This window comes from Scyliorhinus torazame, chromosome 18, assembly GCF_047496885.1.
Source record: "Scyliorhinus torazame isolate Kashiwa2021f chromosome 18, sScyTor2.1, whole genome shotgun sequence".
In the NCBI taxonomy this organism is placed as follows: Eukaryota; Metazoa; Chordata; class Chondrichthyes; order Carcharhiniformes; family Scyliorhinidae; genus Scyliorhinus; species Scyliorhinus torazame.
The window spans coordinates 108,826,623-108,854,516 of NC_092724.1; positions in this window are offsets into that span (position 1 = coordinate 108,826,623).

The window sequence follows — 27,894 nt, forward strand, 5'->3', positions numbered from 1 at the left end:
TTTATATATGTCATATCTTTATGCCGAAAAATTGAATGTAAGCAAGTGTTGGGTTTGTGCCCACATCCCCGTCCATTCGAGGGAAGGAATACCTCTCCAATCCCTCCCCTTTCATATCGCAGAGATGGTTGAATGGATTTTACGACAAAATCAAACAGGGAGCAGGGGAGATAGTGGGGATATGGAAATATGGAGATCTGCTAGCTATGACATGACTAAATTTTCAGCTCCGTATCAACCTACCTATAATCATGCCTTGACTCCACCCTCCCTCACTGTCCATTCGTATAATGTTCAAGGTTCCATGTGTTTTAATAAATCAGGGAAAGGAAAGTTAATGGGGCAAAGTAGGTGCAACCTTACAGTTGACTGGCAAGGACCAGTATCAGGCATATCCAACAAGGGCATGTTTAACTGTGATTGGTCCAGGGTATGGAATATAACCTCTAACATTTCATGGGGACAGACATCCCCAATCCCCTGGATGACATCAGCTGGTGATTTTACGGCCTATAATGGAACCTATTTCATATGCGGCACTAAAGCATATCCATGGCTCCCCATTGATTGGACAGGATCCTGCTTTTTGGGATATGTTGTACCTCAAATGCGTCACCTACCCACCCTTAAGTACTCCCCCTCGCGAGCAAAAAGGACTATTTCTAAAATGGAACTGTTCTTTATGATGGCCTTTCCCTTGTACGGAATGGGCAAGGCATCCGATGAATTGATCCACATGGCCACAGCATTGGAACAACTGGCGAACGTAATGGCAGCAGAAGCCAGGGAAACTGTACAGGCACTGGCTGAGGTCTCAGCTGAGCTAGTAGCTGTCCAGACCGTGGCATTACAAAATCGACTGGCTTTGGATTATCTGTTAGCCTCGCAGGGAGGAACGTGCGCTATCATAGGTCAGGAGTGCTGTACTTATATTCCAGATGGCTCTGAAAATATCACTAACCTGGCCAACCATATTAAGAGACAGGCTTCTCAAATTCAAGAGATTGGCAGTGAATTTCATGGCCATAACCCGCCCGGTTGGCTAGGATGGTTGGGTCACGGATTATTTGATTGGATCTTTAAGGCCTTCATTCTACTACTCCTAATTCTACTAGGGATAGGATTGCTTGGTTGCTTGTGTAAATGCATTTTCAAACGAGTCATGGATATACCTATTTAACGAGTTGTCATGATATGACAAAAGGAGGGAATGTGATATGGTATGAATTAAGTAATGGCATGATGGGAAAACTGGTCAATGGGAAGACTGGTCAAAAGGTTTGATACAATATAAGAAAGGCTGAAACTACTCATTCCAGCTCACCAGGCCCATGTAAAGAATGCTGCCCTAACCATTTTCAGACTAGTATGGCCATAGGCCAACACTGCACAACTTGAAGTCTGAAAAGATCAGCGAAGGTCGAGCCATTCCAAAACACCGGACCTCGGCAACTCCTGATAAAATTAACTCATCATAACCCAGGGCCGTAGGAGTTTAAAACAAGATAAGTTCAGGAAGAAACAAGTCTATTCCGACCTTTCAATGTTCCCTCCGAGGACTAAATAATGGTATGAGCGATATGACCAAACATGGTCTGGTCTTTGCTTCCGTTTGTATGTCCGATCAAACTCCTGACCATACTGTTGTCACATAATCTTGATAAAGATAATGTATAAATATTGAGCTAATTCTCCGTGAAAGCGCGGAACTTGTGAAAGACTCAGCAGTTTTGTTGACTGCTCTCTGACTTCAAGTTTCAGCCATTACTGCATGCAGTTGTTTTCGAAAATAAAGCTTGTTATTCTGTCTTAACGAATGTGTTGAATCTTTCTACTACAGAAGCGGGAAAATATTGGCTTTGACATGGTATCTGTCCTAAAATTCCCTTTTACTAGTTTGAACCTGTGTCCCCTTTATCTATTCACAAACTTAAATTTAACTATTTTCCAGGTTAGCTTTTTCTATAGCCTTCATCTTTTATTTTCTATACGATTAGTTCTTGGATACCCTCTTCCTAAGCTGGTGCGTCCCTTTTTCTGAGACATTCCCCATAACATAGATCCTGGTCATGAGTACGTAATCCCTTTATTCTTGCCTGTACATCTTTGATATTTGATGGTTCACAGTATTCTTGCCAGCCAGAGCTGGATCCTGGTTGCGGTGTCACCACAACACCCTGCAGTTTGATCACTATCATGATCCGTTGACTCATATTCTACTCTATGGGCTGTTTAGTTCAACATCCTGGGCAGGAATCTCCGGCCGTTCGCTGGCAGTTGAAATCTCCAGTCCCGCCGGTAGCGCACCTCCACCCGTGGGTTTCCTGGTGGAGTAGGATAGTTTCAATGAGAAATCCCATTGACATGCGGCGGAGGTAGAGAATGCCACTGCCAGCGAGTGCCGTGGCCAGATTCTCTGTCCTCACTAGCCCCAGTAGTGGGTCAGACTTGCAACAGAGAATCCAACTCCTTCTTGCTGTTCTTAACTGTTATTCTGCATTGTTCAGCTACATTTACTGTCAAGTTTACTAAAATTCTCATGTCTTTTTCAGAAGCCTCAATTATTTCAACACATTTTACAGAGTGCCCATGTTGTCTGTTTTTCCTTCCATGTGTAGCACCTTATGATTGCATGCATTAAGTCTAGTCTTCCATTGTTCTGCCCACTTCGGTATTTTATCCACTTGATTCTTTCTAGTTTGGCATCAGTTGCAAATTTGACCACTTTGCATTGACAGTCTGAATCTGTGACTTAGGGCTTGTCGCTGTCCATTTGAGTGATTACTTACTCACAAGGGACAGAAGTGGATCAGATAAGGTACAATTTCTCTTTCAAATCCATGTCCACTGTAGCTGGGTGGCATGGTGGCACAGTGGTTTGCACTGCTGCCTCACAGCGCCAGGGACCCGGGTTCGATTCCGGTCTCGGGTGACCGTCTGTGTGAAGTTGCACTTTCTCCCCATGTCTGAGTGCGTTTCCTTTGGGAGTTCCGGTTTCCTCCTGCAGGTTAAAGATGTGCAGGTGTGGTAGATTGGCCATGCTAAATTGCACCTTAGTGTCCAGGGATGTGCAGGTTAGGTAGATTGGCCATGCTAAATTGCACCTTAGTGTCCATGGTTGTGCAGGTTAGGTTACACGGTCACGGGGATAGGGCAGGGTGGATGGGGGAATGCACCTGGATAGAGTGCTCTTTCGGAGTGTCGAGGCAGATTTAATGGGCCGAATGGCCTTCTTCTTCTGTAAGGATTTTATGATTCTATGAGTTACTCAGATTGTTACCATGCAGATGGCCCTCAAGCTAACTCTTGATAATCATGTCCATTATTTTACATGTAATAGAGGCAATAACCATCCATTTGCGACCTCTTTAAATTAAAGCATAATTTTAGCCTCTTAATTTGCCTGTCATTTCCCATTGTCTATAGGTTCACTTATAAGCATTTTAAAAACCTGCTCCCCAATCTCTCTCAGCATTCTATGATAAAGGCAACTATCCCAAGGGACGTAGATGCTTTGGGTTCTCCTAGTCTTTCCAGGTCTTAATTTACACTGAAGTCATTGATTTTACAATGAAGTGCTCACATCTTCTATTGTGAATACTTTATTATTTCACAACTAAGCTCTGGGTGTCTTCTCTTTGGTGTGAGTTTGCTCCTCAGCAGTCATAAGGATCTCTCAGAATGCATGCTGTCACCAGCATCAGCAGTGAAAGAACATGCAGAGACAGAAAATTTACACTTCCCTAATTTATGGTGTTAATAAGATCTGTCATATGCACCTCTGTTGTTTATTGGTCACCAAATTTTATTTCTGATTCAACGATTGCAGGGATTTGTTCCACAAATCTTACAGTGGCAATAGTACGAATTTCCAGTCTCAGTCCTTCATTGTACAAAAGAGTCGCTGGATTAAGTTGTTGTTATGTCCTTCCTTGCCAGAAGGAACAGATGGATTTGTGTCTTTACCACCTTCTTCAGTAATGTGCTGATGCCCCTAAGCGGAGATATCTGGGCTAATGCATTCTTCAAAAATGAAGCAAAATCCAGGATCTCCTCCTGCAACAAATCATGGACATCAGTGGCATCTTGGTTATCATCCTCTTCCACTCTTTCCTGAAAGAGCAAATTAAGGTCTAGAATGTCATCATGCAGGTGGATTCTTGGTGCACCCGTCTCCTGCTAGTGTCCAGCCTCTCCTCAAAGATAAATAAAATATCTATAGTATCCTCTTTTGGTTGTAGGGATGGAATTTTGATTCACAACATTGTGCGTCAACTTATCTTCCTTCAGCAACTGGTGAATAAAAAGGATGTGAATCTATACAATCTTCTCTGCTCAACAAGGAACAGTGTAGATTAGGAATGACATATAACAGTGATGGGCGAGGGCAACACGCTGGCACAGTGGTTAGCACTGCTACATCACGGCGCCGAGGACCCGGGTTCGATCCCTGCCCGTGTGGAGTTTGCACATTCTCCCCGTGTCTTCGTGGGTCTCAACCTCACAACCCAAAGATGTGGCGGGTAGGTGAATTGGCCATGCTAAATTGCCTCTTAATAGGTGAAAAAAAAGAATTGGATACGCTAAATTTATTTTTTAAATCTAGCAGTGATGGCCAACCTAGGCTCGTGATGCGGCCCTCCATCTCAGTGGGCTGCTAGATTGAAATCGGGATTGTTCACTAACCCTGACTCCATGAATAAGATTAAATACATTTAATAATTCACACCAGATATTTCATAGCAAGTTATAGAAAATTCTTAATCAATTATATATTAATATAACGTCAAATGGGAAAAACAAATTAAATATTTATACTTTGGATGCAGAGGATGCGCACTTCTCTCACAGTCAATGTTGTGAGCAATCAGCATGCACCTCACTTCACTTTCCCTTGCTCCTAATTCTTATGATGAGCTCTATACTATTACAACAAGGGAAGGAGAACACTGACCTGGTCCAGATCTGGGGCGGGATTCTCCCCTACCGGGTGGGGCGGGCGGTCCCGGCGCCGAGGAATGGCGTAAACCACTCCGGCATCGGGCCGCCCGGAAGATGCGGAATCCTCCGCACCTTTAGGGGCTAGGCCGGTGCCGGCGGGGTTGGCGCCGCGCCAACCGGCGCGGAAGGGGCTTGGCGCCGCACCAACCGGCGCCGTAGGGCCTCCGCCTGCTGGTGTGAGTTGGTGCATGTGCGGGAGCACCAGCGTATGCTGGCATCATCCCAGCGCATGCGCAGGGGGGTTCGTCTCCTCACCGGCCATGGTGGAGGTCCACAGCAGCCGGTGCAGAGGGAAAGAGTGCCCCCATGGCACAGGCCCGCCCGCGGATCGGTGGGCCCCAATCATGGGCCAGGCCACCGTGGCGGCACCCCCCGGAGCCAGATCCCCCCCGAGGACCCCGGAGGCCGCCCGCAGAGCCAGGTCCCGCCGGTAAGTACCAGGTCTAATTTATGCCGATGGGACCGGTCTAAAACGGGCGGCCGCTCGGCCCATCACGAGCCGGAGAATCTCCAGGGAGGCCACTACTAGCGGCCGCCGACAGCGTGGCGCGATTCCCGCCCTTGCCAAAACCCCGGCGTCGGAGAATTCGGCAGCCGGCAGGGGCGGGATCCTCCGGCAAGGGGGTCGGCGAATCCCGCCCCAGGTTTCTAAGGGAGTCCTGAGGCAGTCCAGTATCGACTGAATGGGCGACACCATTTTCCCCAGTGTGCAGGTTGATTGAAACTCTCTATAATGTTTGGGGCTCGGACTTTTCTTCATAGCTCTGTGTACTTTAGGCCGGCTGTTGTGAGGCTCCAGGAATGATCATTTGTGGCTATGGGCAGTTCTCGAGTCTGCTCTGTGGGGCCAATAGCCTTTACTTATCCTGCCTTTATTAGCATCAACTGGAATCCTTCATAAATGTTTCACGACCATGTATTGTTATTACAATTGGGCTCTTGGTGCCTTCAATAGAAGAGAGCTGGAAACCATGCTGTTGCAAACTACTGAACATTTATTGACTACTTACACTATGCACACAGACAGACTTTAGCAGGACTACATTAGAATCCTTATGTTCCACGTACATATGATCTAACATTATCTAACATCAAACAGCACTGATGACGCACTCTAGCTATTAACGTAATCGCTATTGATCCTTTAGGCCACAATTGAAGCAAGTAGTATTTCAGAATATTTATTATTTTGTACTCATCTTCAGATCTGATTTAGACTATTTGCATTTTTCAAAATCTTTACTCTCAACTTTTCCCTAGTGTTGTTAATTTTATGTTAATTGTATTGTTAAGGTTAAGAATAAACAGATATTTATTGATTAAGTATCTTAAGGACTTCTCTACCGTAGCTATCTTCACAACCGGGTGTCCATAAAGAGAGAGACAGTGAAGTACCTGACAGCACCATTGAGGCCTTGTGTGCTTGATGTGCACTGTGGGGACTGGGGTGTTTTATTAACCACATTAATCACATTTTGGTTCAATGTTTTAAGTTTTCTTTGCAATTTGTTTTTATTTGATGCAGTATCCTTTTAAGGTGCTGCTCTTTTGAATTGTCCCTTTGTTTAATTTAATTTAATTGGTTCAAAAAAAACACATAAAAATGGACTGATGGCTCCCAAGATGGCTGTGCCTTTTGCGGCTTTGTGGAGTCCATGGACCACACAAGCGTAAGTTGCAATAGACTGCACCCCCTTTGCTTTAATTTGAAAAACTTTTGTTTGCACTTCAGTTCCATGCTCCAGATTTATGGGCACGCGGTGTGGAGAGGGGTGGGGAAGGAGGAGGACCTGCAAACGAACCTGCACCTGCTCCTGGTCAAACTTGCCATCATTAGGCCCATGCAACGGATGATCGAAGGGGTCGTCCGGCCTGATTATCTTCTTCTACTGCAGTTATATTCACGGCTGAGTGTCCCCGGGGAGGGAGAACATGCTGTTTGCCGGCACCAACAAGGCGTTCCACCCCTGTTGGGAACCACGGGGACTGAGATGTTTTATCGACCCCTTTAATCACATTTTTGTTCGATGTTTAAAGTTTCCTTTTCCACTTGATTTTGTTTGATGAAGTGTCTCTTTAGCGTGTTGCTCTTTTGATTTGTCCCTTAGTTCACTTAAATTAGTTTGATTGGTTCAACCAAAAGAGTGTAAAAAGGGACTTCTGGGACCCTGGATTGGTGGGTAGGTAGGAGGCAGAGATCTGTAATGCTGCATTTTGTAAATAAAACTGCTATAAGGATTAATGTCTAGATTCATACGTCACCATCTGGCCAGGGATCCATTTATCATTGTTGGGTTGGATTTATTTTGCTTCTGAAGAATCTAACCAGAGGAATTCATACTGCAATTAGTTTTTTCCAGTGCAATCAACTTTGTTTATGCCGTAGGTATTCCTGACTTATAGGTTCTAACAACCTTCCTTTCTTGTATCCATTATCTTCCATAAAGCCTCTTTATATCTGAATGTCATATTCCTCTTGCGTCGAGTGGAAATAATCACACTTTGGCAATTCTCATCATATTTCCTCTTAAGACCATAAGACATAGGAGCGTAAGTAAGGCCATTCGGCCCATCGAGTCCACTCCACCATTCAATCATGGCTGATTTCAACTCCATTTACCCGCTCTCTCTCCATAGCCCTTAATTTCTCGAGAAATCAAGAATTTATCAACTTCTGTCTTAAAGACACTCCACCGCCCTCTGTGGCAATGAATTCCACAGACCCACCATTCTGTGGCTGAAGAAATTTCTCCTCATCTCTGTTCTAAAGTGACTCCCTTTTATTCTAAGGCTGTGCCCCTGGGTCCTAGTCTCCCCTGCTAATGGAAACAACTTCCCTACGTCCACCCTATGAAAGCCATTCATTATCTTGTAAGTTTCTATTAGATCTCCCCTCAACCTCCTAAACTCCAATGAATATAATCCCAGGATCCTCAGACGTTCATCGTATGTTAGGCCTACCATTCCTGGGATCATCCGTGTGAATCTCCGCTGGACTCGCTCCAGTGCCAGTATGTCCTTCCTGAGGTGTGGGGCCCAAAATTGCTCATAGTATTCTAAATGGGGTCTAACTAATGCTTTATAAAGCTTCAGAAGTACATCCCTGCTTTTATATAGCACAATTGCTTCACAGCTCCAGGGTCCCAGGTTCGAGTCCGGCTTGGGTCTCTGTCTGTGCGGAGTCTGCACATCCTCCCCGTGTGTGCGTGGGTTTCCTCCGGGTGCTCCGGTTTCCTCCCACAGTCCAAAAGATGTGCAGGTTAGGTGGATTGGCCATGATAAATTGCCCTTAGTGTCCAAAATTGCCCTTAGTGTTGGGTGGGGTTACTGGGTTTTGGGGATAGGGTGGAGGTGTTGACCTTGGGTAGGGTGCTCTTTCCAAGAGCCGGTGCAGACTCGATGGGCCAAATGGCCTCCTTCTGCACTGTAAATTCTATGTAAATCTATGTAATATTCCAAGCCTCTTGAGATAAATGACAACATTGCATTTGCTTTCTTAATTACGGACTCAACCTGCAAGTTTACCTTTAGAGAATCCTGGACTAGGACTCCCAAGTCCCTTTGCACTTCAGCATTATGAATTTTGTCACCGTTTAGAAAATAGTCCATGCCTCTATTCTTTTTACCTAAGTGCAAGACCTCACACTTGCCCACGTTGAATTTCATCAGCCATTTCTTGGACCACTCTCCTAAACTGTCTAAATCTTTCTGCAGCCTCCCCACCTCCTCAATACTACCTGCCCCTCCACCTATCTTTGTATCATCGGCAAACTTAGCCAGAATGCCCCCAGTCCCGTCATCTAGATCATTAATATATAAAGAGAACAGCTGTGGCCCCAACACTGAACCCTGCGGGACACCACTCGTCACCGGTTACCATTCCGAAAAATAACCTTTTATCCCAACTCTCTGCCTTCTGCCTGACAGCCAATCGTCAATCCATGTTAGTACCTTGCCTCGAATACCATGGGCCCTTATTTTACTCAGCAGTCTCCGTGAGGCACCTTATCAAAGGCCTTTTGGAAGTCAAGATAGATAACATCTATTAGCTCTCCTTGGTCTAACCTATTTGTTATCTCTTCAAAGAACTCTTAACAGGTTTGTCAGGCACGACCTCCCCTCACTAAATCCATGCTGACTTGTCCTAATCCGACCCTGCACTTCCAAGAATTTAGAAATCTCATCCTTAACGATGGATTCTTGAATCTTGCCAACAACCGAGGTTAGGCTAATTGGCCTATCATTTTCCATCTTTTTTCTTGTTCCCTTCTTGAACACAAAGGATACTATCTATCCTCCTGATAATAGAATCCCCTACAACTATAACTTGCCTATTTACTCCCTCCCCTTGAATGGCCTGCTGAACCATGGTTCCTTGGTCAGCTGACTCATCCTTCCTGCAGCCCTGTTCACCATCCACACAGGGAGCAAGTGCCTCATACCTGTTGGACAGGGTCAAGGGCTGAGGCTCCTGAGTTCCTGACTGCTAGTTCCCTTGACCTGCCTGACTTGCAGTCACACCCTGCTGTCCCTGGCCATTGGCAGGATTTAAACTACTTACTCTGACAGGTGTGACTGCCTCCTGAAAAACAGTATCCAGGTCCTCCCGGATGTGCCTCAGTGTTTGAAGCTCAGACGCCAGCTCATCAACTCTGAGCCGGAGCTCTTCAAGCAGCCAACACTTACTGCTGATGTGGTTGCTGCAGCTCGCAATGGGATCTGCCAGCTCCCACATCAAGCAGCTCAAGCACATCACCTGACCAGCCATCTCTAATTAATTAATTAGTTTAATTTAAGTTTACGAGTTTAGCTGTGTTTTTTTTTAATTTGGGGCAGATTTGCTATCAACCAATCAGATCACAGCTTCCCTCTGATGTCACTTTTGAAAAAAAAAACTGGAAAACAGGAAGTTACCGTTAGGTTTTTATACTCACAGAGACTGATCCTCCTCCTCCAAACGGCTCCCGAAATTAGGCCCGAAGAAAGAGAGAGAACAAAACAGTAGGGAAAAAGCACCTTCTCCCACTCTGCACCGAATTACCTCACTGCACCAAATTACCAAGTTTCAAATTCTCACTCTGTGTGTGTCTCACTCACTCAGGCTGTGTCTCTTTGACCTGTGCAATGCTTACTGAGCTCTTGCCACAATTGCTTTCGCTTTTGTTATCTTTCTTCTAATGCTGCAACATTCATCTGCGTATATATTTATCTTGGATTTATGACCACACATGTTGCCCCTTCTTGCATCCACCCCCCCTCCCGCACCCCTCCCCACCACCTCTACATACACCGCCCATCCCACAACGCCTGCCTATTGCTGACTTCCAGTTCACATGTGCCTGTGAATTTGCTTGTGAAGGGCAAGGATACATGTTTGACTTTGCCACAGCCAAATAGGATATCATTTGTGATCTTGATAAGAATCACTTCCATACTGCGGCAGAGCGAAACCCTAATTGTCGAGTTGTACGTTTTAGGGGAAAATGACACATATTTTCTCGTAGAAACCATGCAACGTTATCAGGTTCCTAATTATCTGTTCGGTTTTCCAACCTTCCAGGATTGGCCTGAACTCTCCAGGACCTGGAGATCAATCTCCAGGTCAGTGCTGTGTGTGACCCAGGAGAAAACTCTGCGGGGCATTGTAAAGGGATTTGTTTTTGCCACTTTATTTGAACGTTTTTGTCTTTACCAAATATAAAAATGTTTTAAAATGGAAGGGAAAAAAAGGCCATTTGGCTGACAGTCAAGCATCGTCCAATTGGGTAATAAATCTTTCTGCTTTCCAATTGGCGTACAAAGTTATTGCGTCACAAGGATGGATGTGTTGGTTGCCGAATGGGTGGAGCGTGGGGGAACGTCATGTGATGAGACCTCCGGAATCACATCTGACAACCCTGTTGATAATTTCATGTAAGACTTTTTCACATAGTCTATCTCAAATTGTTTACTGGATTTTTCACCAGTAAGGTACGCACAATCGACAGGCTTGGAAGCAGCGTGAAATGCATTCCTGGCTGCAATCGGTCCCGGAGCACAATTTCATGCTGGCTGGCCAACTAATGGGTGGCCAGCATGAAATGCATGCTATGAAAGGCTGAGCGGTGCCGGGGTGGGTGGGAAGAGGTTGGGTGCTAAGGAAAGGGAGCGTGCAGGCTGGCGCTTCCAATGTGCTCCCTCAGGAGAACAGCCATTGGGGAGCTGACTCAGGGAGCTGCTGACCCGTGAAGAATCAATAGCAACGGAAAAACTGTATAGAGTCTCTCGGCAGCACCTTCAAACACAAACCTCAGTCCCAACTCGCCATTTTACATTGTATTTCATCTCACCCTGGATTGAGTTTGAAGTTAAAAGCAGCTTGGTCAATTGGCCCTTTCACCAATATTACGATCTCGGACCAGACCCCAACAGTGACATGGAGACTAGACAGAAACCTCAATATTTTATATTAATTTTATAAGACTGTGAGGAAAGGACACCTCTCTCCAGGTATGATTTAATGAAAAATAGAGATTGGTATATGAAAACAAACTTTATTACAAACACAGTATTAAAATACCTTTAATATCATACAAGAAAAAATAGTTACAATTACCCCTTAAACAATGCTAATCAATACAGTGACACACTAACCCTTAACTGCTATCTTTATTCCCAGTCAAACCATGTCAGCTCTCAATCCACTTTCAAATAGAGTTAGCACACCCAGGCATACTTGCGGTACTGAGATGTTCTTTGAGACCGTTTTAAGAGATAGACCTGAATCCTGTCCGAACATGCAGGATCTCGAGCTGAAGTCTTCAGAAACTGTCTTCATGGTTTGACTTCCAATAACCAAACTAAAACTAAATTGCTTCTCTGCAAAATGCCTGGTACTCTAGCTCCTCCCATTACTTACATTATCTTACCAAGCAGAAGCACAGTGGGAGGGATTCACTGGTCCGCCAGCCAAGTTTTTCTGGCGGCGCGCCCTCACCGACAGCGGGATTCTCCATTCCTGCCACCTTCCATTGGGATTTCCCATTGTGCTACCCCACGCTGCTGAGAAATCTGCTGTCATTGGTGCACCAGCGCACTGGAGAATCTTGCAGAATATATCTAATTAACTACTCCACAGGGTACTGTCTTAATCCAAACAAAAATCCATTAGCCTAAGCTTTTACGTTGCTTTAATTGTACCTCTGGCTCCCAGAAAGACAATTGACTTTTCAGCCAGGGTTTTAAAAACACTACTGCAGCAGTTATGCACACACTAGCCCAGGCTTTTAACCCTTACTGTACCAAATACATATATTACAATACATCTGAAATTCCCACATTCATCACATCAACCTTAAACGCAGATTTGCCGCATAAAATTCTGTTCAATTGGCCTCTTAATGGATTAAGTTGCCTGTTTGATTATTGATGGGCATGCTTCCAACTCTCACTCTCGTGCGCTGACTGAAATATCATGTAATGATGTTGGGACGCACGCCCAAATTATTTCTGCGTGATTCCACGTGCTTTGGGGTCAGGCATGCACCCGCCCAAGCACTACAAAGTTCTGGCCCCTACTTGACCCCAAAACTTCACAAAGTGTGAATGAAACTGCAATCTATGCAACAGACATTCTTTGTTTGATGATGGCAACAGTAACTTAGAGATAGTGGGCAGCACGGTAGCATTGTGGATAGCACAATTGCTTCACAGCTCCAGGGTCCTAGATTCGATTCCGGCTTGGGTCACTGTCTGTGCGGAGTCTGCACATCCTCCCCATGTGTGCATGGGTTTCCTCCGGGTGCTTCGGTTTCTTCCCACAGTCCAAAGATGTGCAGGTTAGGTGGATTGGCCATGATAAATTGCCCTTAGTGTCCAAAATTGCCCTTAGTGTTGGGGGGGGGGGGGTTACTGGGTTATGGGGATAGGGTGGAAGTGTTGGCCTTGGGTAGGGTGCTCTTTCCAAGAGTTGGTGCAGACTCGATGGGCCGAATGGCCTCCTTCTGCACTGTAAATTCTATAATACCCAAATGGAGCTTTTCGAGCACAGATGTTTGCAATGACACTTATCACTGCACACCATTTCCTTCTTGTATGGGTACAATGCTAATTTCAAAAGATGGAGTTCCTGGGGAAAGGCAACTGTTATTTCAATTAAGGTTCATTCTGTGTATTAAATAATTAAACACATTTTAAATAACACAAATGTGTAAGGAAGGAATTTTTCATACACCTGCCTGCAGCTCTCAACTGGTATCTGTACGGTTGAAAATACATCATAATTAGTGAATAAAGTAAAAAGGCAATTTCTAATCATAAAGACAATGTATGGAATCAGTCCCTCCCACCAGTGGCAGCATTCATGGTGTCTGGGGGGGGGGGGGACAATATGGCGGGAGATTTAAAAAACGGGTTTCTGACAGTGGGAACTGACAGCGGGAACTTGGGTCCAGACTGTCATGGCGGGATGCTGGCTGGTCATCATTCCACGTGAGGTCATCGGGAAGCCATTTCAGAAATTTACCGCTGGTCGAATTGGGCGTGCACATGTCAGGGACCTCCTAGCTGGAGGCCTGGGACAACTTGTGGATCCTGGAGTAGGTGGTGGAGTCTCGCGAAGGTGGATCTTAGAGCAGATGGTGGACACTAGAGATGGTGGAGTCTCACAAACATGAATTCCTGGATCAGAAGGTGCAGTTTCGCAATGGTGGTTCCTGGGGCAGATGGTGGAGTCTTGCGATGATAGACCCTGGAGCACTCTGTAGACCATGAAGCAACTGGAGCATTGAGGAGCAGGTTTACAACTGCAGCAGGTAATGAAGCACATTGATGGTCTTCGTTGTGAAAGGAGGGTAAAGGGCTGGGAGCAGAGGCACAAAGAGGTGGGTGTAAAGCTCAAAGGTGGGGCTAAAGAAGTCTCGTCAGAGTCTTGGATGGGTACAGTGGGGAAATGGGAAGGAGAGTGGGGAAGAGATATGGGGGAAGAAGGGGGGGAGGTGGGGGAGGGTGCAGGTGGAGATGGGGAGGGTGAGTGGGGGAGATGTAGGTGAGACAGGGACTGATGGGGGGGTCGAGGTGGAGGAGGCGACTGTGAGTGGGGAAGTGCAGGTGGTGGAGGGGACTCAGAGTGGAGGGGGAGGAAGGGAAGGTAAGTGGGGAGGGAAGAGGGCAGGTGGAGAGGGCGATCATGATTGGAAGGGCTGCAGGTGGAGAAGGGGAACTGTGATTGTGGAGCTGCAGGTGGAGGAGGGAACTGAGTCAGGGGGGAAGGTGTAGAAGGGAGGGTTGTTTCCAAGGGACAGGCCTGCAGAATCAATTGATCAAACCTCGGGGGAAAAGTGAGAAATTAGCTATAAGATAGAATTGTGACTGTTAAAGGAGGAAATGGTGTGCGGTTGGATGAGAAGATGCAGGCCCAGTGAAAATGGGTGAAGGGGCGGTTAGGGTTGTGCTAGGGGCACAACATGAAATGTGGTTCTTTGGGGTGGGAAGGACAAGGGTGGGCATTTCCACGGTGACAGGAGTGGGCTTTTCAGGAAGGAAAGGGATGTGGATGGTGACTGTGATGGACCAAAGGAAATAATGGGGGGAATGAGGAGGTGTGGTTTAAAAGTGACCGTGGGGAAGTTGACTCTGACACTTTGGTGGAGGCGGGGGGGGGGGGGGGGGGGGGGGGGGGTGGGGAGGGGGGGAATGGGTGTCAGTGGTGAGGGGTTTGGGTAATGGGTAAAGAGCAGAAGGTATTCGAGCAAGTTCCAAAGAACACAAGCACCATGGCTGCTGCGAACCTAGTCAGTGCCTCAAAGTCCAGAGATTGAATTGCTGGATGAGACTTGAGTCATTGGGTAGGTGGAGCTGCTGCTCATCTGGACGACTGCAAAGAGTATGTAGTTCTGACTATGGGAATGTGTTTAGTTTTAAGAAGGGTAAGAGCAAAAGGCCAACATGCACGAGCGGCTTCTCGCACATGGTTGACAAGGGCCTTGGCAAAGATCGTTGCCCTCCTGCGCATGATTCCATAGCACATAGACTTAGTCTGGGTTGTCCCTTTGAATATGGGGATGCAGACAGGCTTCATAATGAACAGGTACAATAAAATGTCTCCTTAAAGTGAAAATGTACATTCATCAACAAAGAGCAATGAAAGTGCACCTGTGCTACCAGAGTGAAGTCCAATTTATTAATTCTTTGTTGCCTGCCAATGCGTCTAAGTGCTTTCCCAACATCCACAACAGGGATGGAGGCAGCCTGCTGACCACTATGCCCTGTTGTCTTTGATTACTTTGACACAAGTCCTCCTGATCCTCAAGGCCTGACTTACTTTGGGTCTCCTGCTCCAGGACAGGTGCACGCTCTGTGGTCTCAGAGGCCAAAGCTGATGGTGTTACAGACAAAGGGGATTTGGAAGGACCAGATTACCTCCAAGAGTCTTGAATGGAGGTTCCAGATGTGTGTGCCTGCTGTGCTTTGTTCCTTTGGATGCCCGAAGGCCCCGCCCCTTGAGGAGAAGGGACGCCTGAAAGGAGGTGGCCATGTACCCACTCCCCTCTTTCACAGCAAATGTTCGCTCAGGAGCAGCACGGTAGCACAGTGGTTAGCACAGTTGCTTCACAACTCCAGGGTCCCAGGTTTGATTCCCGGCTTGGGTCCCTGTCTATGCAGAGTCTGCACGTTCTCCCTCTGTCTGTTTGGTTTCCTCCGGGTGCTCCGGCTTCCTCCCACAGTTCAAAGATGTGTGGGTTAGGTGGATTGGCCATGCTGAATTGCCCTGCCCTTAGTGTCTACAAAAGTTAAGGGGTTATGAGGAAAGAGTGGAGGTGTGGGCTTGAGCAGGGTTCTCTTCCAAGGGCCGAATGGCCTCCTTCTGCACTGTAAATTCTATGATTCTTTGGCTACAACGATGGAGTGCAAGTCTCTGGCGCACATCTCCAGCAGAAACTGGGCATTCTGCTGGACCAGGTTTTCCAAGGTGTCCACCAGGCTCTCCATGGAGACCTTCTGAGCTCACATGTTGGAACAACTTCATCAGCCAACAGGGGGATGGACTCCTCTGCTTGATGTGCCACTTTGTTGAGGGCCTTATGTTCCGCCGCCCCTTGCTGCATCACCAGCACCTTTTCTAGGACCCCTTCCTGTGGCTTGTCATGTGACACAGACCTCACTGAGGCCCCTTCCCCTGCAGTCCTCTAAGTCCTCGTTACCTTGTCTGTCCCTATCTTTATGCTGCAGCGGACGTGTGTCTGTGCGGTGATCAGCAGAGTGTGAGACCCTGCCTGTGTCAAAAGTGAGGGAATTAGGGCTAGTGTGTGGTCAATTCCAGCCCCACTTGAGTTGAAGATGCAACACAAGTAAAACTCAATGTTATTTAAGATATCCGAGGTCCTCGGCTGAGCTCAATAAACTGCGGTCACCAGGTTTGTGACTTTAACACAAGTATCCTTTTTATTATGTACAATATTATCATTAAACTGACAGAAAATGCGACAAATTATCTAATACCCCTTTCTCAACCCCATACCCACCCTCTAACTACCCCACCCTCACTATACACACATATAACACAGAGGGGAAAGGGTGGTTGAAAGGTAAAGTAAATATTAATAAAATAAAAGCATAAAGGCTCTTTGATGCACTGGGATGACTTCCAGTGAATGGGCGGGATTCTCCGTTCCGCCCCACCAATTGTCTGGTGCGGCGCGTCCCCGCCGGCAGCGGGATTCTCCGTCCTGTCAGCCGGCCAATGGGGTATTCCATTGTGGGCAACCACACGCCATCGGGAAATCCTGGGTGTGGGTGCGCTGTCGGCGCAACAGGGAATTCCCCCGAGTGGCGAATCCAGCCCCATGTCTGTCTGCAAGTCAAGCTTTTGTTTCGGTACTTTTTCCTTCTGGGTATGAGATGATTTCCTCTGACAGGTTGTCTACTTTCTCTGTAGATTCAGCCTTTCAAGTTTACAGCAAAGATGTGCCAGGCACTCACTGGTTTTTGAACAATAAAGCAGTGCTTTCAGCAAAAGAGAGAGTGAGATTGAGAGAGTGCGTTCCTTCTCCTGCCAAGATCTAAACACTTCTGCCACGCGCTCTCAGAAAGCATCACGCAGGAACCAATCATTGACTGTTGCCAGGCAGTACACTGACCCTGGCCAACCCACCAGTAGCTGGCCAACCACTCGAACTAACCTCCTCCAGAGCTGGTTCCTAAGATTCACTCAGCGCTGAAGAGTCTGATTTCTCCTCTCCAAACATTAAGTCTGGGAACACACTGTCCTGACAAGCAAGTTGCTTCAGCTTGGGTCTTCCGCTTAAAGTCACATTCTGATTATGATTCCACAGACCAAACATAACAAAATAAAAGAAATGGAAACGAAAGAAATAAACAGGAAAGACTCTTACACCTGAACTGGTTCTTGGACCCACTGAAGTGTGTGTCCCTTGGTTGGTGAAGGGTGCAGGTGGACACTGTGATGGTTGAATGGATGCAGTATCATGACTGTTGTCATCCTCCTCATTCCTCTGTGAGCTGCAGCTGGTGCTAGACTGGGGTTCCAGGTCTGACTTCACCCTCTTCTTTCTGGTAATGGAAAGAGGAGAAAATGAGTGACTACATTGCCAACCTCCAACATTGCACCGACCGTGACCCTTATGGTTCTATGTGAAGACATTAAGCATGGTTCCTCACTGGATGGCAGGGCGAGGCCAGCCTCATCGTCTCCACATTCACTGTCTCGATCCTCCCCTGCTAACTTGGAAACCCATTCTTCGAATGGCGTGAAGGGGTGGATATTGGGCATGCACCCTTCTGCCTTCTCGCTCTCATGCCTGTTGTGCATTAGCTTGTCCTGCGCAAGGAGGAAGGTTGCTTTGAGAGCAATTAGGATGCAGGTGGTGCTTGCATGCTGCCATTCTTCACCACCAACCCATTGACAACTGTACACTGTAGGGCAGTCGTCTGGTGTGCGGAGTTGGCTCTCACCACCCTCTTGACTATCTCTCTTAGAGGGGTGGTGGCATCTGGTGTGTGAGGCAGGTTGGTTTGAAGTGGATTGCACTCGATGCAGGGAAGTTAGAAACAGACGTCTGACACAGGAGAAGATCCAACACTGTTTTATTCAACTAGATGAACTGCTGTACATATTCAGCTGTGGGTCGACACTATACTGATCTGACTAGTGACCTTGTAGTAGCCTGACCAGACTTTCTAGCTACCGGATGGTGTTTGTGCTTACAGCTCGTGGACTCTGACTGTCTCAGTAGCTGGGCCTCGAGAGAGCGGGAAACCTAATGCTCTCTGGCTTTATAGTGGTAGTGTCCTGTCTGGTGATTGGCTGTGCTGTGTGTATGCTTACTGGTCATTCTATGTGTCAATCACTGCCTGTCAGCATCTCATTATATACATGAGTGGACATTATGACAGCATCCTCCTCCCATCCGTCACATAAAGGATGTCCTTCATGTCCTCCACTACATTCAGCAACACATCCGGCGATGCGTCACTGTATCTGAAAATGAAAATGAAAATCGCTTATTGTCACAAGTGGGCTTCAAATGAAGTTACTGTGAAAAGCCCCTCGTCGCCACATTCCAGCGCCTGTTCGGGGAGGCTGGTACAGGAATTGAACCGTGCTGCTGGCCTGCCTTGGTCTGCTTTAAAAGCCAGCTATTTATCCCTGTGCAAAACCAGCCCCGCTGGGGGTCTGTGTGCCGTGTCTGGGTATTTTGTGAAGAACAAAATAACAGTAGCTGTCAGAATGCCTTTTAAACATGTCGCCCAAACATAACGGCAGGGCATGCGACATGCTGCCCGTCCCACCGTGAGAAACGTGGGAAAATCCCCGGCTGCGTAATTATCACGTGATTCAGGTAATTTCCTGCTGGGCTCTACAGTGGAAAACATTCTCGCTTTCAGCCCTTGACACCGAACCTAGGCCCGGAGCAGGGGACTATGCCCAACGTATACATTTAACACAAAGACTCTGCAAGAAAAGTATAGCCTGCCTAGGCAAATCACAAGAACTGAAAAAAGCATGAAATAGAGAGACTCAATCGGTAATGGAACCATTCCATGAGCGATCATGCATAATTATTCTTTCATAGGGATGTATGAGGCAGAGGATCTGCCGAGGACCACATCTGTTGGAAAATGTGCCCCTTTCCCAGCATATTTCTCCCATTTTTCAGCCTCCAGAATGAACTGTTTTCCCTCATCACTCTCTTTGCCAGTCACCTCTACTTAGGTTTGAAAACCTTGAAAACCTGCCTAACTCGAAGCTGAGATCCAAACCCTACAACCTACGCTTAATAGTAATAATAATAACAATATTTATTATTGTCACAAGTAGGCTCACATTACCACTGCAATAAGGTTACTGTGAAAGCCCCTAGTCGCCACATTCCGGCGCCTGTTCGGGTACACAGAGGGAGAATTCAGAATGTCCAATTCACCTAACAGCATGTCTTTCGGGACTTGTGGGAGGATTCCGGAGCACCCGGAGGAAACCCACCAAGACACAGGAAGTATGTGCAGACTCCTCACATACAGTGACCCAAGCCGGGAATCAAACCTTGTGGACCAACAGTGCTAACCGCTATGTTACCGTGCCGCCCCTGTGCTACCGTAAAGACCAAGTGCACGATTTAATGAGGATGTAGGTTGGGTGCAGTGGGGGGGGGGGGCCTGGATGCCATCATGCTGGGATGGCTGAGGGGGGTCAAAGATCGAGGCGGCATTTAAAAATGGTGGCCCAATCCACAAATACTCTTCCTGCACTTGCGAGAGGAGCTCGCCAGTGCAGGATATTCTGTAAGTGCGGGCCTAGGCGGGGTGTTCCACGCTGAAGCTAAAAAAATGGCAAAGTGCCGTGAATAGTGATGTCATTCTCAGCGCTGCAGACACTGAGTAACACCCCACTAAACGTGCCCGAAATGGGATTCTGATTCTGTCCTGTTAAACCGCGTCCCAATTCTTTCAACTTACAAGACAATGTTCTCCTTCATTCCTGCTTCCTCTCCATGGTTCCTGAAAACCTTATCCATGCATCTGTTACCCCTAGATTTGATTGCTCCAAATGTTTCCTTGCCAGTATCGCACCTGTACCCCACAGAAATTTCAACTTGGGCTGAGAAAAATAATGGGCGGGGTTGTCCGTTGCTGGACGCCAAAATCGTGTTTGGCGTTCAGGCGGAGAATGGACTCTGTTGGGGCAGGTGCCAGTTTGACGGCAGTCAGCTGTGCTCTGCCCCCTCTGAAGTGGCATCATCGTGACGCGCTCCGCGCGCAGTCACAATGCCGTTGGCGCCTCATCGGATGGCCCACTCGCGATGCTCCACCCCTGATGGGCAGAGTTCCTGACGGCATGGGACATGGGTGGTCACACAAATCGTGAACCCGGCGTGGCAGGTGGGGACTGTGTCCAGCGTCGCCATACTCGGCCGGAATCCGTGCCGCCGGCCACTGGGGCTTCTGCGAGGGCCGGTGGGTTGGGTCCGCACACGGCCAGCGGCATGTTGTATGGCGCAACAGCTGCAGGTCATTAGCCGTGCGCATACACGGGCGGGACCTGGCCATTCTCTGCCCTTTTTCGGCACAGGAGGTGGGAGTTTCAATCGGCGCCGGTCCTAGTCCCTCATCGGTACCGGAATCAGTGAGGGGTTCGCACCGATTTGCCAGTCGTAAAACAGTTCCCCCATGCCGGCGTCGGCACTTAGCCGCAGAAATGGAGGATCCAGCCCAATGTTTTTGGACAATTCTTGTTTACGGATTTGGGGTTCTGTACCTGTAATTGCAGTTTCTATAAATATCCATTTTTGCTGGGCAAAATCTCCTGAGCCTGCATTCCACAAGCACACGGGCATTAACTGCGGAAGATTTATCACTCCACTTAATCTTCCTGGCAGAGCGCACCACTGTTGAAATAAAGTGTACAAATTACATGACGAATGAGTACTATTTTCAATCTTTGTCCAGGATGTTTGACGGCAGTAGTGAATTAAGAAACACTTTAGAGGACCAAAACAAATATATATTATTTTGTTTAATTTGCTTGGCTACAACCTGCTGTTTCTTCAGACACATGCCCAAAGAAAACAGCTTTCATTTAGACAGTGTTTTAAATTTTAAAAGATCTTGCAATTTCCTTTACATTGACGTAAGGAGAGTTTGTAGAGTGGGGTGGAGGCCACGTAAGAGAACATTGAAAAGATTAATAAAAGAATAGACACCAAGAAAGATTGAAAGATGGCATGTTGCTCTCTTTATTTGGTTCTAAATATGGTGGTCAATATGGTCGCCTTCCTTAATCCTAATTATGTTTGCTTGAGTGTAGCCAGGTATCTTTCGATACCGCAAGGTTCAAACCCGAATACTGATCAAAGAGCCGATACACCAGTTAGTTAGTTCAAAGTCAATACTATTTATTTACACACACAGTAATATTTACTCATGCACAAAATACTACAACCTAAACTATCTCTATCGCCTATACTTAGCTTCGGGTGCCCACTCAGTCAGAGGAACAATGGCCGTTGTTCAGATCTGAGGCTGCTGGGGTCGAAGTGGTACAGGAGAACAGCTAAGGTCGTCCGTCTGGTGGCGAGCGTTGACCTTGGATTTACTTGCTTCTGGTGTAGCTGGTGGAAGGGTCTCTCCGCTTTGAGAGCCGATTCCAAGAGAGCGATTCTCTCTCGGGGCCTTCGCCTTATACCCGAAGGGGCTTCGCGCGCTTTTGGGCGGGCCTTGAACTTGGCCCCAATCAATTGGACTGTATCTTGATCACTCGTATTGATCTTGACCAATGAAGGGATGGGTGCCCTATGTGGCCGTTGGCCTTGCTTTGTTTATGCTTTCAGTTTGGGGAACTGGCGCCGCGAGGTCTGGAGCTAGATCGGTTGCTTGAGAGTCTTTCCTTTGTTCTCGGAGATGGGCCATCAATATGCTAATAGACCTACAGTTTCAGTCTTGTCTGGGAGCTGCGGTTCAAACATGCATACATGCTCTGTGCCTGCCTGCTTTCTTAGCATTGTCCATAGTTCCCTACAGTCTTTGCTAACATCCATTTTGTATTGTGGAAGTGGCCATCCCAGATGGCTATAGGCAAAGTGGGCTTGAAAGCAGACGTTAAGGCACCTTTAGGTTCTGATCAAGGTGACACAGGACAATGTGGATTGGATGGGAACGTGAGTGCGGGCGAGGTTTTGAGGGTGCATAAAATGTCAGTCGGAGGACGTAGTAGAACATAGAAAGTGGTCAGAGGCAGATCAAGGATAAACTCTAGTGTGACGTGGAGACAAGGATTTCAAATTTTAATGCACTGAGTGAAAGGAAACCAATTGTCAGGGTGGATATGATTGGTGAGTAGGATAAGTGAGAGCAGCAAATAATGGCAGGTTTCTTCGAACAAATTGAACTTCATGGACGGTGTAGATGGGATACTGATGGAGAAGGCATTGGATAAATTGGACAAAAGCACATATCAGGGTTTCAGGGGATTGAAAATGAGACAGGAATGCAGGAGAATGCTATATTGTAGACTGCATTACTGAAAATAATCGGTCTTAATTATGGGTAGTGTTGTTTTATATTGCTACTCCTGGTAACATGTTGCACTACTTGGTTAAAGTAATATCTGTCATTACTCGTTGCAGATGATCTTGAAGAATACACGAGTCTTCGATGTAAAGTAAACACATTTATTAAGTAACAATAAAACTAATAAATGAGTTCAACACTCTACTGAACTAACTCTAGAAAAAAAGTAATGAGAAATAACTGTACAAACTGTATCTGAACTACACATGGTGCCTAGGCTGTGACCTGACTCTGCTACATGACTGCTATCTAATTACTCCTGTGTGGAAAGTGAGAGCTAGAGCCTCTTGGAGCTTGATTATATAGTGTGATTTAGTGGTGCCCTCTAGTGTTAGTGCCACAGCTAAGTGTTGTGATTAACCCTTTAGTTATATGTCTGTCTACATATCATTACAGGTAGGTTGTGAGGTTTGGATCTCTGCTTTGAGGCAGGCAGAATTCCAAGGTTTTCGAGCTGCGTCATTCACTCGAACTGATTGACTGGCAGGGAGAGTGAGAAGGAAAAGAATTCATGCTGGAGGCTGAAAATGATGGCTTCTCCACACATTAGGAAAATATCTTGACTCACCTTTTACTTCATACCAGGCAGACACTCTTTCAGCACAAAGATTGTTGTGGGATTGAGGTAAATGGTAAAGGGGTGCCTTTATTTTATTTAATTCTATTTAACCTTTATTTAGCTACTTAATCAATTGAGAACCAATTCTCATTTACAATAATGGCCTGACCCAAGAGGCTAACGCCACGGCAACAGAAAGTACACAGCAATGCAATTAATTTTAACATTAAAGACAATAAAATACAGATTAGCAGTGAAAGAGAATTGACAGTTTAGCAAGTACAAGTATCAGTCAACAGATCCTTAACCCTCCGCCGAAAGGCATCCACGGTAATAAAATTAGCTTGCTTCAGCTTTAGTTGCACCTCGTTCCAGTCACTGGCAGCCGCAAATTGAAATGAATTACGACCAAAGACTGCGCTCACTCTCGGAGACCAACGTGATCAAATCACATGACCTCAGAATATAAGAAGAGACAAGAAAATATCACAAACTTTCCAAACAGTCAGGTGTTTTCCTGAGCAAGGTTCGATGAATTAACAGAGGCCAGTGGAATTGGTGCCTCGTGTGTAATGAAGGCTAATGAAGGTGTCAGCTTCATGTCTGTGGAAGCTGACCCAATGTCTATGGAGGACGTCACTGAGAACTATCACATGGTACAAGATGAGGGTGCAGATTAGATTCTTGGGGATCCCTACGTGGCAGCCTGGGGAGGGAAGAGAAGCTATTGCCAGAGATGCTTTTAAAGATGCTTTTGCATCTGAAATTGGTAAAAACAGACTGATAATTTGCTCTGGGAAAGCGCAAAAGCTGGAGACATGAATCAGCAAGCAAGTCCATGTCCTGGACTCATGGAATTTTGGGTCTCCTTCTTCAGCACCATGTCAGCCATTCTACAAATTAAACCAAATCCCTGTCCTCTAATAGCAATATTTGGAGTTTCAGATCTACAAGAGTTGCAGACAAGGGCAGGAGCTGATATTCTTTCATTCACCTCACTGATTGCTCGTAGGTGGATGTTAATCAAATGGAAATCATCTTCTCCACCCAATTCCACACCATGGCTTGAAGATCTTATGGAATTTTTATCTCTTGAAAAAGTAAAACATAATGTGAATGGCTCAATTGACAAATTTTTGCCGTAGATGGCAGCCGGTCATTTTGATCACCCTTACCTGTTAAAAGAAAGTAAGAGTGGGGAGGGGGTGGGAAGGATTTGTTGTTTATAATTGACAAGGGAGGGAAGGGAATTTATTGTTATTCTTTGTATTGTTTGTATTTATATTTCATACTAAAAAATGTTTTTTAAAGTGAGAAGATTCTGCCTTCTGCCTCTAATTAAACAGCAAAATATCCCACATGTTTTATTAATACCTTTCTAATCTGACCTGCCATATTCAAAGATTTGTGGCCAAACACTCACAGATCTATTTATTCTCTGTACCATCCTCTTACCATGTAATGTATCACCTCACACTTCTCTGTATTGAATTGATTCGGACATGTGTCCACCCATTCCACGAATCAGGCTATGTCCTCTTGAAGTCTATTACTATTTTCCTCGCTGTTTCCTGAACTTCTGTGCACAGTTTTGTGTTATAGGCGAATTTATAAATTGTGACCTATAACGACAAGTCCAATGTATATATCAAAACCGCAATGGTTCTATTACTGAACCCTAGAAACCACCACTGGATATCTCACTCCATTTCAAATAATAACCATTCACAACGACAATTTGTTTTCTATCACTTTGCCAATTTTGTATCCACGCTGCAGTCATGTCTCCATTATCATTCCTACATTATGTACTCATGTGGCTCTTTGTGTCTGCAGCTGATCAAGCCAAAAAAACCTCTTTGTGCATTTGTACAAATGGGGCTGGATTTCACAGGGTGCCGTGGTCCCAGACCTTCTAGCTCAAAATTCAGGGAGTGTGTTCGCCCAGGTGAGTTTCAGATGCCCTGCAGCCATTTAACACCCAGTAGGGACAAAAATCCTGCCTCCTAGAACTGCTGCCCAATCAGAGGCGGGCAGGTGTCCAGTACTGGCAGCGCCATTGGGAGGGATGGCCACTGCCGGTACTGCACTTGGGGATAGAGGGGGGGGGGGATGGAAACGCACTGGATTGCAACTTTGTAACTGTTTGGGCAGGGAGGCAGTCAGAGAGTGGTGTGAGGTGATGCCTGTGTTTGAGTGACAACGGGAAAAGGAACCTGGGGGATGAATTCCTTAAGGAGAGAATCCCTGCCTGCAACAAACCCGTATCCGGGCAACGTGTTTGGCATCAATCTCTCCAGCTGTCGGTTAAAACATGGTGGTGGTCAGATGAGGCCCTTAAGTTGGCATTCATTCCTGAGTTCTGAGTAGAGCATTTGTTTTGAGAGTCTGGTTTCAGGCATATGAACAATATTGCCTACTCAGCAGAGCTGTTTTTGAGTGATTAGCACCTCCAAGCTGAGCGTGTTGGCTTGGGAGATGACACTACCTGCCTTTCCTGCAATTGGATCTGGAGGATCTTGCGAAAACACCACAGGTGGTACTTCCCCACTGCTTTGAGGTTGTCCCAAGTTTCCAAAGAATAGAGGCGCACAGGAATTTATGTTTCCCATTGTAGGACCTCAACCTTCTTCATCTCCATTTCATTTGGTTCGTCATGGACCACAAATTCATGCTCTTTACGTTCCATTGCCAATTGTTGTAAGAATCCATCTGGTTCACTAATGTCCTTTAGTGAAAATCTTCCATTCCTTACCTGGTCTGGCCTACATGTGACTCCAGACCCACAGCAATGTGGTTGACTCTTAACTGCCCCCTCAAGGGCAATTAGGGATGGGCAATAAATGCTGGTACAGCCAGCGATGTCCATGTCCCATGAACGAATAAGAAACATTTGTCATCGGGAGCAGAGCTGCTAGTCATTCACCTTATTTATCGAATCCCCAATTTCATCTGTGTTCTTACACTTTGATGTACCCACACATTACAGTCCTTTGCCTCACCCTGCCAGACTTGGGACTGCATCCTTTGCTGCATTGTCACCCTTATGGTATTCAATGCTGAGTACCAGTTTGAGAGTGCCACACTCCTGAACCATTCCAGTACTCCCTGCCTCTTCCTAATCTTTTTGGTTAGTCATGGGCTGAACAAGATTAGTCCTCAATTTGAGTTTGCAAAATGAGAGTTTTAAGGCTGTTGACACCTCCAAGGAGTGCAGTTCCAAGTCTGGCAACATGAATCAAAGATCTGTTCAGGCAGATATTGCGGAAAGTAGGAATGAAGTAGTACTGAAGATTCATTCGTCATGGGGACAGACAGCAAGTACAGTTTGCCTCAACTTTATTTCGAAAGCAAAATCTGTCCCATTTATCGCTCATACTAAACAGACTCTAATGTAAGCCCCACTGATGTCAACTACGTATACATCATGGGCTGGCAGATTAGCTGGAGAAAATAATGGAACTTTTTATCTATCAGAGAAAAAAAGAAAGAATACCCAATTATTTAAGAGCGTATTAGTGGTAGGCATGAATTGTTGACCCCACAAGTCTTTCAATATCTGAATTAACCCTGAGAATAACACCATCAAACATTTTAACCTGGCTACAGTAATGTTCCATGTATTGACCATCCCAGTGGTTCACATCCACTCTAAAAATTGCTGGCGACTTGGACACACAAGCTTTCCCCGCCTCTTCCCGAGACAAATGGCAATGAAACTAGTCGACTTAGAAAACATGCTGTTAATTGACGTGACATATAATGTGTGCAAAGACGTGCAAACTGATTTTTTTTTTCAACAGTTATGCACAATTTGCTCGATTGTGGCCTCACCTACTTAATCTCAGACCGTGAAGTTCAATGTGAAATTCTTTGGAGTGAAATCTCACCTGGGCAGGAATGCAAAACAAGTGACAACAGATCGGCACTGGTGAATATACTAGTGAAACACCCAACCTGCTTTCATTATCCATTGACTTGAAAGGGCTGGAAAACTGAGCTTTGCTCACGTTGGCAGCCGATGTGTTGTGATCTGTTTCGCAGTCCAGGCCGAGCTGACCTTTAGCACCCGACACCCCCACTTTTAAACCAAACATGAACCAAACTCTCCTACAGGCTCTTTATAGAGCAGTGCTGGCAGAGGTTTAATTAATTCCCGTACCAGCCTCCCCGAACAGGCGCCGGAATGTGGCGACTAGGGGCTTTTCACAGTAACTTCATTGAAGCCTACTCGTGACAATAAGCGATTTTCATTTCATTACCTGATCTTGATAAGGATACAGTTTTATGACCACAGCACATGTTAAATTAATGAGCAAGCCAAATCCCAAAGGGCAACTTGCCTTAAGGGCCATAACCCTTTTTTGCTGTATTCTGAAAACATGAAGGAAAGTACTGATCTCAGCAGAAAGAAGTCCAGTAACACTCATTGGGTTATAAAAAATTAAATGTAAAAGATTTATTAACAAGAAGAAAATAAAATTCAAGCACACAAGTTTACAGTTACACAGTTAAAATTAGTCTTACTGAACATTCCCATCAAAATATACCCTATTTGGTCAGATCCACAAATAAACACTTTCTAAGCAGCACTCCCTTTTAGGTGTTTAACTATCAAAATCCAGTAATATTACCAAGCAAACTGTTGCAGCTTTAATAGACATAAACATGACCTCTTAAATTCTCTTCCACACTGATGTGGCAATCCAAAACTTCAGAACAAGACTGCTTTTGCAGCCCAAAACATTTAGGCTTGATTAGATGGTTGATTC